General features: G+C 41.6%; 1 long non-coding RNA gene across 6 annotated transcripts in view; it reads left to right on the forward strand.

Moving 5' to 3' along the window:
- LOC308473638 overlaps positions 1-12369 on the forward strand; it is a 503626-nt gene that overhangs the window by 330317 nt on the left and 160940 nt on the right. For 2 of the 6 annotated variants that reach the window (XR_013984127.1, XR_013984128.1), the window contains exon 3: positions 6434-6902. The exons of the other annotated variants lie outside the window; for them this stretch is intronic. This is a non-coding gene — a long non-coding RNA (uncharacterized lncRNA). Of the gene's footprint in view, positions 1-6433; positions 6903-12369 lie in introns of those variants that run through there. 6 annotated transcript variants of the gene reach the window in all.

Here is a 12369-nt window from a genome sequence, read left to right on the forward strand (position 1 = left end):
CATAAGTTGAACATTTCCAGGGGAGTAGCGGTGTTTATAGTGGTCTTTTGCAGCGGAAACTACAAAGGGTCCCTCCAGACTGGTGTGTCTCCCCCTCCTCACCCCCTACCGGGGCACATTCTGCACCATGTCATTGATGCAGTAAGAGTGCACTGATGGTAGGTGCATACTGGACCCCAGACCCTCCAAGTATCCCTATTTTCCAGGGGCAGTCCCTGATTTACACAAGCTGTTCTATTTTCTGATTTGATGCTAGAATGTCCCGTTTTTCCTTAGGATGTCCATATTTTCATCAGAGAAATGTTGGAGGGTATGGTAGGAAGTCCCTATTTTCATCGGAGGGTATGGAATAATGTGATCACTGGGCCAAGGAGATAAGTAACTATACAACTTTTAGAAGATATCTGAAGGCAGCTCTGTATAGAAAAGTTTTTAAATTATGTTTTTCTATACAGTAGTACCTCGGGTTATAAACATCTCGGGTTACATTTCAGGTTACAGACTCCGCTAACCTGGTAGTACCTTGGGTTAATAACTTTACCTCAGGATGAGAACAGAAATCGCGCATCGGCGGCAAGGCGGCAGCGAGAGGCCCCAGTAGCTAAAGTGGTACCTCAGGTTAAGAACGGTTTCAGGTTAAGAATGGACCTCCGGAACGAATTAAGTTCGTAACCAGAGGTACCACTGTATGTTAGAAACTGCCTAGAGTGGCTGGGGAAACCCATTCAGATGGGCGGGGTATAAATATTATTAATTATTATTATTATTTCTTAAACAGGACATTCCTGTTTTCATCAGAGAAATGTTGGAGGGTATGGGATCCACACATCATTCCATTTTATTAGTTGTTCTGTGATGGTTTCTTTTAATGTTAGTGTAGTTTTCCTGCATTGCAGGGGGTTGGACTAGATGACTCTACATTTCTATGATTCTATTGCGATCTGGAGTGTATACTCAGGGCGCATTCAAATATTGGGTTTATTGCGTTAGTTTTATAAGCTAGTGCCTGCCTTGGTTTCTCCTGTTCCTTTTTACCCTGCACTATATGTTGCATTAGGGAACAATGGGTTTTTGAAGCTAAACATGCTAAACCTTTCAGACCAGTCGATGTGATGTGACACAACAACGGATGCTATCAAGACATGTTGCCATCCTTTATTTGCTTGTGCACTTCTCCCATGACTTACCAATGCAAATGGGGTGAAAAGGGTTCCCTACCCGTTTTATGGTCACACATGCACTCACTGCTGAAAATTCTTTAAATCCACTGGCCCATTGAAAGTCTCTAAATCCCCCCCCCCCTTTCACTTTCATGGGGGACAAACAGTCCCGGGAAAGGGTGGACTATTTATGCACAACATTTCTGGCGCAACATCCTTTTTTATTGTCTGTGTAAAGAACTATGAAGGGGACGCGGGTGGCACTTGCTGATCAGAAGGTCGGCGATTTGAATCCCCATGACGGGGTGAGCTCCCGTTGCTCGGTCTCAGCTCCTGCCCACCTAGCAGTTCAAAAGCACGTCAAAGTTCAAGTGGATAAATAGGTACCACTGCGGTGGGAAGGTAAACGGTGTTTCCATGCACTGCTCTGCTTCGCCAGAAGCGGCTTGGTCATGCTGGCCACATGACCCGGAAGCTGTCTGCGGACAAACACCAGCTCCCTCGGCCTATAGAGCGAGATGAGCGCCCAAAACCAGTTGTCCGCAACTGGACCTAACAGTCAAGGGTATCTTTACTTTACCTAAAGAATTATGCAGAAATTCTGGTTTCAGTATGCTGGCTGTTTGCCGTAATAAATATTGATGATTATGATGATGATGAACATCTTTGGGTGCAACAGTTGCTGAAAGGAGGGAGATTGCGTGCGGGCATATGAGGCCTTCTTCCCCGATTCCTTTACAAACTGTGAAAAGGCAATGTCCAGATCAAATAGATTTACAAAGTCTGATCAGAACTGCACAACATCAGGGCGCGCAAAATGTCTTACAAGTCTCCACGAATGTCCAAGCTAATGATTTCATTACCTTGCTGATTAGGAATATTGGCGGATTCCCTTGCGTTTTGCTGCTTTAATAATGAGAAAATAATAAAGATTTTGCATTCATGCAGCAGTTTCCATTGAGGCGAGGATTTTCAGTTAAGCCTTTGAGTAACTCCCTGGGGAAGACAGAAAATATCCTAATTAAGCAGATGGCCTGGTGAAGTGCAGGCAGGTTAGTGGCACCAGAAACGCACACTACAATAGGCCTGTTGTTCAGCTGCGAGGTTTTCTGACCTTTCTCATTTTGAAGGGTTGTCCCTTGTCCCTCAGCCCATGAGCCTCAGAAGGATGCACCAAATCTCCACAGTATCCCTTAATTTAAACATTAACCAGGAAATCCTAACAGCTTCACTGCTTCGTCATTGGGGAGTGGGGGGGGGCACAGCTGGGTAGAATTTTGCCAAAGGAATTAAGAGCATAAAACCATATAGTGGTGGGAAACTTTGTTAGGTAGGCTACATGTGACACCATTCAATTTTTGACAGACATGTTAGGATGCTAGGGATGTTTCAAGACAATACTGAGGCACTAGCAGACATTATTTCCTTATATCGGGGTGGGGATATTTCCCCTTACATCTAGGTAAAAAGGTAACGTCTAGTGCTTCATTCATTCAAGGGTAGTGCACCCAGAGCCACATACCAGGGCTGCGAGGGGTAGAAATGCAATTGCGTTCACATTCAGATCTTATCAACTTATCAAATCCGTGCTTTCCAAAACAATACACGAACCAAAATAAAAATCTCCCCCTTTAAGAATTTTGCAATGTAGTTCCTGAGCCAAGTTATGTGTACATTAATGCACATACAATTTTTGTATTGTTTCTGCAAAACAATTTTTGTATGTTATTTTAACTTCGTAAAGTCTCCTACAAATGCATGTATTAGTTAAGATAACATACAAAAATTGTTTTGCAGAAAATGTTTGTGGTAGGGAAAATTACCTAAAAATGTGTATTTTAGGAGAAATTTGCACTCAAATGCTGCAGAATCATCATAAGGACTTTTTAAAAAAACTAAAACAGACCAACCACATACTGATGTGAAAATGTGGAGAACCAAACTTAAGACTGGAATAATGGAGAGGAAACAAAACGGACAGATTTGCCCATCCTTAGCAGCCACCCCCTGTCTCTGCCCCCTCTTTTTTGTTCCTGCCACCCCCTCCCTCCCATGCATCATGGAAATAGAGGGGGGGCGTCTAGCACATAGAAAGAGATTGCTTTGTCCCTCCTGTGGCAGATCAGTTTGCTTCCATCCTTCGTAGAGGAGACAGAAGCTTCTCTTTCACCTGACCCTGATCTTAGAAATGCAATGAAGAGGAGGGCTTTGGCAGGAAAAGAAAGAGGCAGCACTGAACAAGAGGGATGCTGAGGCAGAGACGCCAAGGACAATGCAGGAACACATTGCAGGCTGGATTTGATCTGAGGGCCAGTGATTCTGCACCTGTGGCTCAGGCCATAGTTCTTTCTTGCTAAGAGTCACTCAAAGGCATGAGTGTTTTGGGTGGGAAAGTAGCCGGGCCTATTTTTATGTGCCAGTTCCGTTGGCATTTTGATAAAAGGAGAATTTCCAGGATGCTTAGATCCAGATTTGAGGCAAATACTCTTTGGTGAGGGAACCCTAGCAGAAAATTATAATCACAGAACAAGTAGAGATGTAGGCTGTTAGACCTTTAAAATATCCCCTTCTAAGTTGTTTCCAAAGTTTCCCACTTCCCTTAGCATAGAAAAAGACCACATGTTTGGTAAATTAAAAATGGTTTACTTACAAACTCTTCAAAGGTCTGATTCATGTGCTTTTCCATACAGCAGCAAGAAAAGAAAGCTTAGTTTCAAAAATGAAGAGAGTTTCTAAATTATTTGTATAGAAACACAAAGATGACAGTAGATAATTTTAATAAATAAGAATAATAAAACCACATGGTCTAAGCTTGGAGCATCTAGCTCAGGCATCCTTATAGGAAGGGTTCACATGGAGTAATTGTGGGAATTGGGAGAACAAATAGTTTGGTAGCTTTTCCACCCAATGAACAATTGAAAAATAACTGGCCTACATTTTCTGGTCAGCTCTAGGTTCCCTCTCTGTCAAGCCACTAGTTTTCCCACTCCATCCTCAGATGCAATGTGAGGCTTTTCAGCATTCTCTCTGTTCTCCTTGCCTTTCTGCTTCCTCCCATGTGTCACTGGATAGCCTACCTGGAGCACTAATTCCAGTCAGTCCTTAGGCCTTTATGGAGGTTAGCTCCTCAACTCAGCTGGTGGCGGTCATAGTAGCAACAACTCTAGCAATAATACACATACCGTATTTTTCGCTCTATGAGACGCACCAGACCACAAGACGCACCTAGTTTTTGGAGGAGGAAAACAAGAAAAAAAATATTCTGAATCTCAGAAGCCAGAACAGCAAGAGGGATCGCTGCACAGTGAAAGCAGCAATCCCTCTTGCTGTTCTGGTTTCTGGGATAGCTGCGCAGCCTGCATTTGCTCCATAAGATGCACACACATTTCCCCATTTTAGGAGGGAAAAAGTGAGTCTTATAGAGCAAAAAATACGGTAATTCACAAAGAGCCTAAGGTTCAACCTCCAAGCAGCGCTTCTAGCTGGGCCTGGAAAGACTTCTCACTGAGACTCTTTCAAAGGCACTCAGTCAGTGCAGACATTACTGAGTTTAATGGACTTGGTATAAGGCAGTTTCTTAAGATTACTGTGCCATTCAATGACCAGTTCTTCCCTGTCAACAGCTAGCAGGTATTTACGCATTCTGTGACATCACTGTAACTCATGAGAGGGAGATCTGAAGAAGGCAACAGTACCTTTTTAGTTTATTACACACACACACCAGTCTATGGATTTTTCATGACAGGACATGAGTTTCTGACCTTTCTGGTGGAAAATAAGCTGCAGGCAAGGTGGAGAGAGCAACCCCCCCCCACACACACACCAAGTGTGATTTTCTTTTTATCCAAACCTTTATAGAGCAGTTATGCTGGCTGGAACAGATCTGCTCTTCCAGATCTACAGTTTTCTTCGCTGGTCAAATTATGGCATTTCCAAGATGACATGTGGCTTGATTAGAAGATCCACTCACCCTCCACATCACCTGTCATCATAATAGCCATTTTGCAAATTATATATTTATATTTTGATGTTTATATATTTCTGATTTCATGCTTATTTTCACAAGGACCATACCACTCCTTCTTCCGTATTATTGACGCCGTGTAATTTCTGTTCCTCTACTAGATTTGAGCTCAACCTTATTTCGAGGATCTAGCCTTTCAAGGCTATAAGCAGTATTCCAAATAAATAAATGTTTAAATATTTGCACGACAATGCACAGTAGGCAAGCAAGACAGTTGCTTCCCATATGCCTGGTGATCCTGTGTTCCCTATATGAAATTATGAACAAATGAAAGAGCAAGAGGAATGTGACTTTCCTCCTGCAGACTGTATCCACCAGCCCCATGCAGCTGCTTTTGGTTGGGCTAAAATATCTTGAAATTGCTATTGTGTGCAAACACATCCAAGATTCTATTAAAGATCTTGCCATTTGCAGAGAGGGTGGTGGTGTATGTCCCCCCACCACCACCACCACTTTAATTGATGATATGGTCTATATTTAATAATAAGCTAGAAGACCGGTTTCTTCTGTTGTTGTTGCTTCTCCAAACCCACCACCTACCCCGTAAAATTGTGTGTATGTCATTTGCTGCTTGTGAAAAGCAGGTGTTCTCAAGCCAATTGGAACAAATCCTTGTTTTGAAATGCAAATGACTTTCACAGCGTCTGCATAGTTTGAGATAAAGCAGGCCCACAATGAATTAATCCTAGTTCAATGCAGTTCATTATCTGGAGACTATGACCAGGGCAGCTTTATATTTGAATCAGAACAGTGGGACACCAACAGGTAGAGGTCTCCTTCTCCCTCCAACCAGCTATTCCAATGAATCTGCTTTTGGAAAACTGACTTACAGAGAAATAACTCTCTCTCTCTCTCTCTCTCTCTCTCTCTCTCTCTCTCTCTCCCCCTCTTTCTGTCTCCTGTGTCTGGCCCTCCTGATATAAATCTACTCCCAAAATATCACATTCAGATATGACATAAAGGGCATTACTGTTGAAAATGGGCCATTGGAGATGAATAATGGTCCTGTTACCTAAGGATGATGGGAGTTGTAGTCTAAAAACGGCTGGTGACCCAAGTTTGGGGAACTCTGGTGTAGACGGTAGTGAGTTAATGGTCTTACTCGACAGTGGTTTGTTCCTGTGTGCCCTTAGAATGAGGGAATAGGTTGCTTCTGAGCTAATCCCAGGAATTTGTTTTCATTTACCAGATCTGAAATCACTGTCCTGCCACACACTCAAAAAAATCCATGTCTCATTCATCTCCACAGCCTAATTTAGAAGAAGAAGAAGAAGAAGAAGAAGAAGAAGAAGAAGAAGAAGAAGAAGAAGAAAAGCTGATCTGTGGCAAATCACTCAGAAATCTGCCAGTAAATCCCAATTGTGCTCTGCCCATCCTTGTATTACACTAACCATGCTGTATGAATCAGTGCAATTGGAGGGCAAATGGATTCAAATATAATGAAAAGCAGGTCTTTATTATTACAAGTAGATGTTTTATTACCTTTTATAGCTCCTTTGTACTTCTACTTGCCTTAGAACATCTGCCCATCTGCTTGAAATGCGCATATCAATCAGATGTTACAACTCTAATTTTACACAAAAATGGAAGCGTAGGTTAATTCTGAGCACTGATGAAGAAGAGCAAATGAGAGAAGCCAGTAATGCTCTACTGGTGGAAAAGGTGCCCAAGGAAAGTAGCAAACAGAGGTAATATTGAGCAAGACACATTCACTACAGGCAGATCATACATTTAAAGTACATTTGATGCACATTTGTTGTTGCTGTTGTTTTAAATTATATTTTTATTAAATTCATCCAAAGATTACAGGGCGGTTCACAAGATAAAAATACAAAACGAGAACACAGAATACATAATAAAAGCAAGAACAAAAACAAACCAATAACCCCATTCCACCCTAACCATACAATCCGATGCGTAACTATTCAATAGAAAATCCCAAAGTATTTTCAGGTAAGTATTATAAAGCTGAGGTAGGAAATCCATGGTTAGCAGGCTGGATCTGGCCTGTGAAACCACTACTAGTGGCCTTCCACTTGGGGATGGTCCAAGACATTTTGGCACCTGATGCGAATGACAAAATGGCAGGACCCAGAAATTAGGGGTGATCGAAGATCTACATCATGAGCAAGGCGGAAAGTAGTATCTACATTGGGAACAAGGGAGAGGTAATCAAATCAAATTTACCTGACGGCAGAGGAAGAGGTACAGTCTGAATGTGTGTGAAGTTGTGGGTGTTTGGTTTGTGGGTGTGGAGTGTGCATCTTTGCTATACAGACAGTGAGTGTTTTAGGTGCGTTCGATATGAGCATGATCAAGCAGACCCAAAAGCGTAACAAAAAGGGGCGGAACGGGGTGTTTTCAGGCTTTTTCCATGGTGTTTCAAATACAGTGGTACCTCTGGTTACGTACTTAATTCGTTCCAGAGGTCTGTTCTTAACCTGAAGCACCACTTTAGCTAATGGGGCCTTCCGCTGCTGCCGCGCCACAGCCACGCAATTTCTGTTCTCACCCTGAAGCAAAGTTCTTACCCCCAGGTACTATTTCTGGGTTAGCGGAGTCTGTAACCTGAAGCGTATTTAACCTGAAGCATATGTAACCCGAGGTACCACTGTATAGACAATTTCATTTAGATGCATGGTGCCTTGGAACGGAACCCCTGGGTAAATCGGGAGTTGCCTGTAGGTGTGCGAAAGAGCAAATGAGTGTGCTTTGGCCATGCACACTGCTGGCAAGCGGTCCTTGATGGGTTGCCCAGCTTGCAATATGGCCCCTTGGCTAAGAAAGGTTAGCCTTCCCTGGTGTAGAGGATCATTGCCTAAAGCAGGCAAGCCTGTGGAATAGCTACGTTTGGTCACAGATGGGGATTTGTTTGTTTGTTGTTTGCTCAGACGCAGTTTTCTAATAATGAATACTTGCAATGCTGTGCCTTCTCTGCAGCTGTGTAAAATGGAGTTGAGAAATTTCAAAAAGGCTTTGACACGGGAGTCACCTTTCTTCTGAGCTGTAAAAGATAGCCCTGATAAGCAGCTACTTGGCTGTTGATTTAAGATCCAGAGATACAGTTGAGGGCATGGGGGGAAGAGAGAGGAAGAGAGAAGGTCCTCGATGTCAGGTGATACTTTACTGCTCATAAAAACCACTTCAGCCAGAGGGGTCCGTCTAGCTATATCAAGCACTCTAAAGGCAAAGGCATCTTATTTTAACCCTACACATGTTGTGAAACAATTCATCTTTTAGAACATCAACCAGAAACACTTCCAGCAGGTGAGGCGGGAGGGAAAACAACCCTACAAGTGCATTTCCACCTGTGCATGATTATACCATTAGCTATAAATTGAATTTGCTTCCTTTACTAGTTCCAGAGGGGCAGTTGTGTTAGTCTTTTGAAGGAGATTTGTGGCGCCTTAAGGGGTAACACATTTTTTTTTTTTAATAGAAATTTATTGGGTTTTACAATAGAAATAAACATAATAAACAATGTAACATATATCTTAACATAATTTCACATTTTCTTTGGACTTCCTCACACCTCCCTCTCCCACTTTCATCGTTATAGCATTTTGTCAGCAATTTATTATCTTATTTGCATTCTTATATCCCTTCTATGTTTCATAATCTTCTAGTTCTCAAAAAGGGTTATATTTTCTCAGTCTCACTTATTTTCTTAAAGTCATCTAAATTTAGTGGTGCTCAGTTATATTGATCTAGCATCCTGTTTAGCATTCACTCAAGTTGCAATGTTTTTGTAAATAATTCTTAAATTTCTTCCAATCCTCCTCAGTCCTCTCTTCTCCCAGGTCTCGAATTCTGCCGGTCATCTCAGCCAGTTCCATGTAGTCTATCAGTTGCATCTGCCATTCTTCCAGTGTGGGTAGATCTTGAGCTTTCCAATGCTTTGCGAGTAGTATCCTTGCTGCTGTTGTTGCATACATAAAAAATGTCTGGTCCTTCTTTACCACCCCTTGGCCGACAATACCCAAAAGAAAGGCCTCTGGTTTCTTAGTGAAGGTATATTTAAATACCTTTTTCAGTTCATTATAAATCATTTCCCAGAACGCCTTCACTTTAGGGCAAGTCCACCAGAGGTGGAAGAATGTTCCTTCACACTCTTTACATTTCCAACACTTATTGTCAGTCAGGTGGTAAATTTTTGCAAGTTTGACTGGGGTCATATACCATCTATATATCATTTTCATTACATTTTCTTTCAAAGCGTTACATGCAGTAAATTTCAATCCAGTACTCCACAACCTTTCCCAGTCCTCAAACATAATATTATGCCCAATGTCCTGCGCCCACCTTATCATAGCCGATTTAACCATTTCGTCTTGTGTGTTCCATTTTAACAGCAAGTTATACATCCTTGAAAGTACCTTACTCTTAGGTTCTAACAATTCTGTTTCTATTTTCGATTTCTCCACCTGGAACCCTAATTTCTTGTCATTTTTAAAAACTTCTTTAATCTGAGCATAATGTAACCAGTCTCGCACTTTATCCTTCATTTTCTCCAAACTCTGCAATTTCCAATTGTCTCCATCTTTTTCTAGAATTTCCCAATATTTTGGCCATTTGGCCTCCGTATTGGGTCTTTTTCGGGCCTTAGCTTCCAAAGGTGAAAGCCACCTTGGGGTTTTATTTTCCAGCAAGTCTTTATATTTTGTCCAGACATTAAACAGTGATTTTCTGACAATATGGTTCTTAAAGGCCTTATTTGCTTTAACCTTGTCATACCACAAATATGCGTGCCATCCAAAAGCATTGTTAAACCCTTCCAAATCCAACACATCAGTGTCTTCAAGAAGTAGCCAGTCTTTTAGCCAACAGAACGCTGCGGCTTCATAATACAGCTTTAAATCTGGCAGGGCAAAGCCCCCTCTTTGTTTTGCATCAGTTAATATCTTAAACTTAATTCTGGGCTTTTTGCCCTGCCAGACAAACTTAGAAATATCTCTCTGCCACTTCTGAAAGCACACCGTCTTGTCCAAAACCTGAAGTGTTTGAAATAAAAACAACATCCTTGGCAATACATTCATCTTGATAGCAGCAATTCGGCCTAACAAAGAAAGTTTCAATTTTGACCAACTATCTAAGTCTCTCTTAATTTCTGCCCAGCATTTTTCATAATTATCCTTAAATAGACTTAGGTTTTTTGCTGTTATGTTTACCCCTAGGTATTTTACTTTTTTAACCACATTAAGTTCCGTCTCTTTCTGAAACCGTTCTGACTCTGTATCTGTCAAATTTTTTCCCAAAACCTTAGTTTTCTGTTTATTTAATTTAAATCCAGCCACCCGACCAAAGTCATTAATCAGTTGTAATACTCTTTTCGTACTAGGCTCTGGCTTCTGCAGGGTCAAAACCAGGTCATCTGCAAAAGCTTTTAATTTATATTGTTTCTGTCCGACCTGAATTCCTTCCACCAACCGATCCCCTCTAATCATATTCAATAGCACTTCCAGAACCGAAATGAATAACAAAGGGGAGATAGGGCAACCTTGTCGTGTCCCTTTTTCAATTTTAAACTCTTCTGTAACCACATTATTAACTATCAATTTAGCTTTCTGTTCTGAATATATCGCCTCAATCCCATTCTCAAATCCCCGTCCCACTCCCATCTCTTTTAAATTTCCCATCATAAATTTCCAGGAGATATTGTCAAAGGCCTTCTCCGCATCTATAAAAATTAAAACTGCTTTTGTATTTATATCTGTTTGCAAAAGTTCCAAAATGTCAATAATGTTCCTTGTATTAGCAAACAAATGTCTACCTGGGAGAAAGCCAGCCTGGTCCTTATGGATTACTTCATTTAAAACTTTTTTAAATCTACTTGCCAAAATGTCTGCAAATATTTTGTAATCCACATTTAGAAGGGAGATGGGACGGTAGTTCTTAAGTTGTGTCTTTTCAGCTTCCGACTTTGGTATTAATGTGATAAACGCTTCCTTCCACGACTCTGGTGCCCTCTTCCCCTCCATAATTTCATTGCTGACCTCCATCAAAGGTTGTATCAAATAGTCTTTTAATGTCTTATAGTACTTGGAGGTCAGCCCATCTGGCCCTGGAGATTTGCCCAATTGCATGTTCTGAATGGCTTGTTCAATCTCCTGTCGTGTTATTTTAGAGTTCAGGATTGTCCTATTTTCTTGTGACAATTTGGATAGTCCATTTTTTGCCAAAAATTGTTTAATCTCAACTTCATCTTGCGGCCCTTGGGTGTATAGTTTTTTGAAGTATCTCTGGAAACACTTTCTAATGTCCACTGGATTCTGAATGTTTTTTCCTTCAACCTCTAAGTTTGTAACCGTATTTAATCTTTGTCTTCTCCCTAAGGTACCACTTTAGCTAATGGGGCCTCCCGCTGCCGCCATGCCGCCGGAGCACGATTTCTCTTATCATCCTGAAGCAAAGTTCTTAACCTGAGGTACTATTTCTGGGTTAGTGGAGTCTGTAACCTGAAGCGTATGTAACCTAAATATCTGTAACCTGAGGTACCACTGTATATATGCACATACAGTGGTACCTCGGGTTAAGTACTTAATTCGTTCCAGAGGTCCGTACTTAACCTGAAACTGTTCTTAACCTGAAGCACCACTTTAGCTAATGGGGCCTCCTGCTGCTGCTGCGCCGCCAGAGCACAATTTCTGTTCTCATCCTGAAGCAAAGTTCTTAACCTGAAGCACTATTTCTGGGTTAGCGGAGTCTGTAACCTGAAGCGTATGTAACCTGAAGAGTATGTAACCTGAGGTACCACTGTAGTTTCGGGGGTCCCAACTTGAACAAAATATCGGAAGAGGGCCAGGTAAGCCCTGTTCTTCATAATCAATCACATGATGCGGCACACGCACACCATTTGAATGGCAGTATCCATCAACTTTGGAGGGGGCCCACCCTCCTCAAATATTTTAGGGGGGGACGAAAACCCTTGGGCCCCTAGGAGTTGCCTCTTATGCATAGTTTTGTGTGTGCATGTATGTGAAAGAATTGTACACAGTGAAGTCTGTGGGAAACGAAGAGTTTTGATGCTAACATTTTGGGATAGAACTGAAACCAAGAATCCTGAAAACTGCAATTTGTTCAGGGTGCTAAAAGTTGTTAGGAGACCCCTGTTCCTCTTAGAGAAAGGAGAGCAACCTGTGAAAATGGATTGATGGTTGAACCACTCTAAGAACTGTACTAATGAAG

Source organism: Podarcis pityusensis (genome assembly GCF_964106645.2).
Source record: "Podarcis pityusensis genome assembly, chromosome: 3".
NCBI classification, from domain to species: domain Eukaryota; kingdom Metazoa; phylum Chordata; class Lepidosauria; order Squamata; family Lacertidae; genus Podarcis; species Podarcis pityusensis.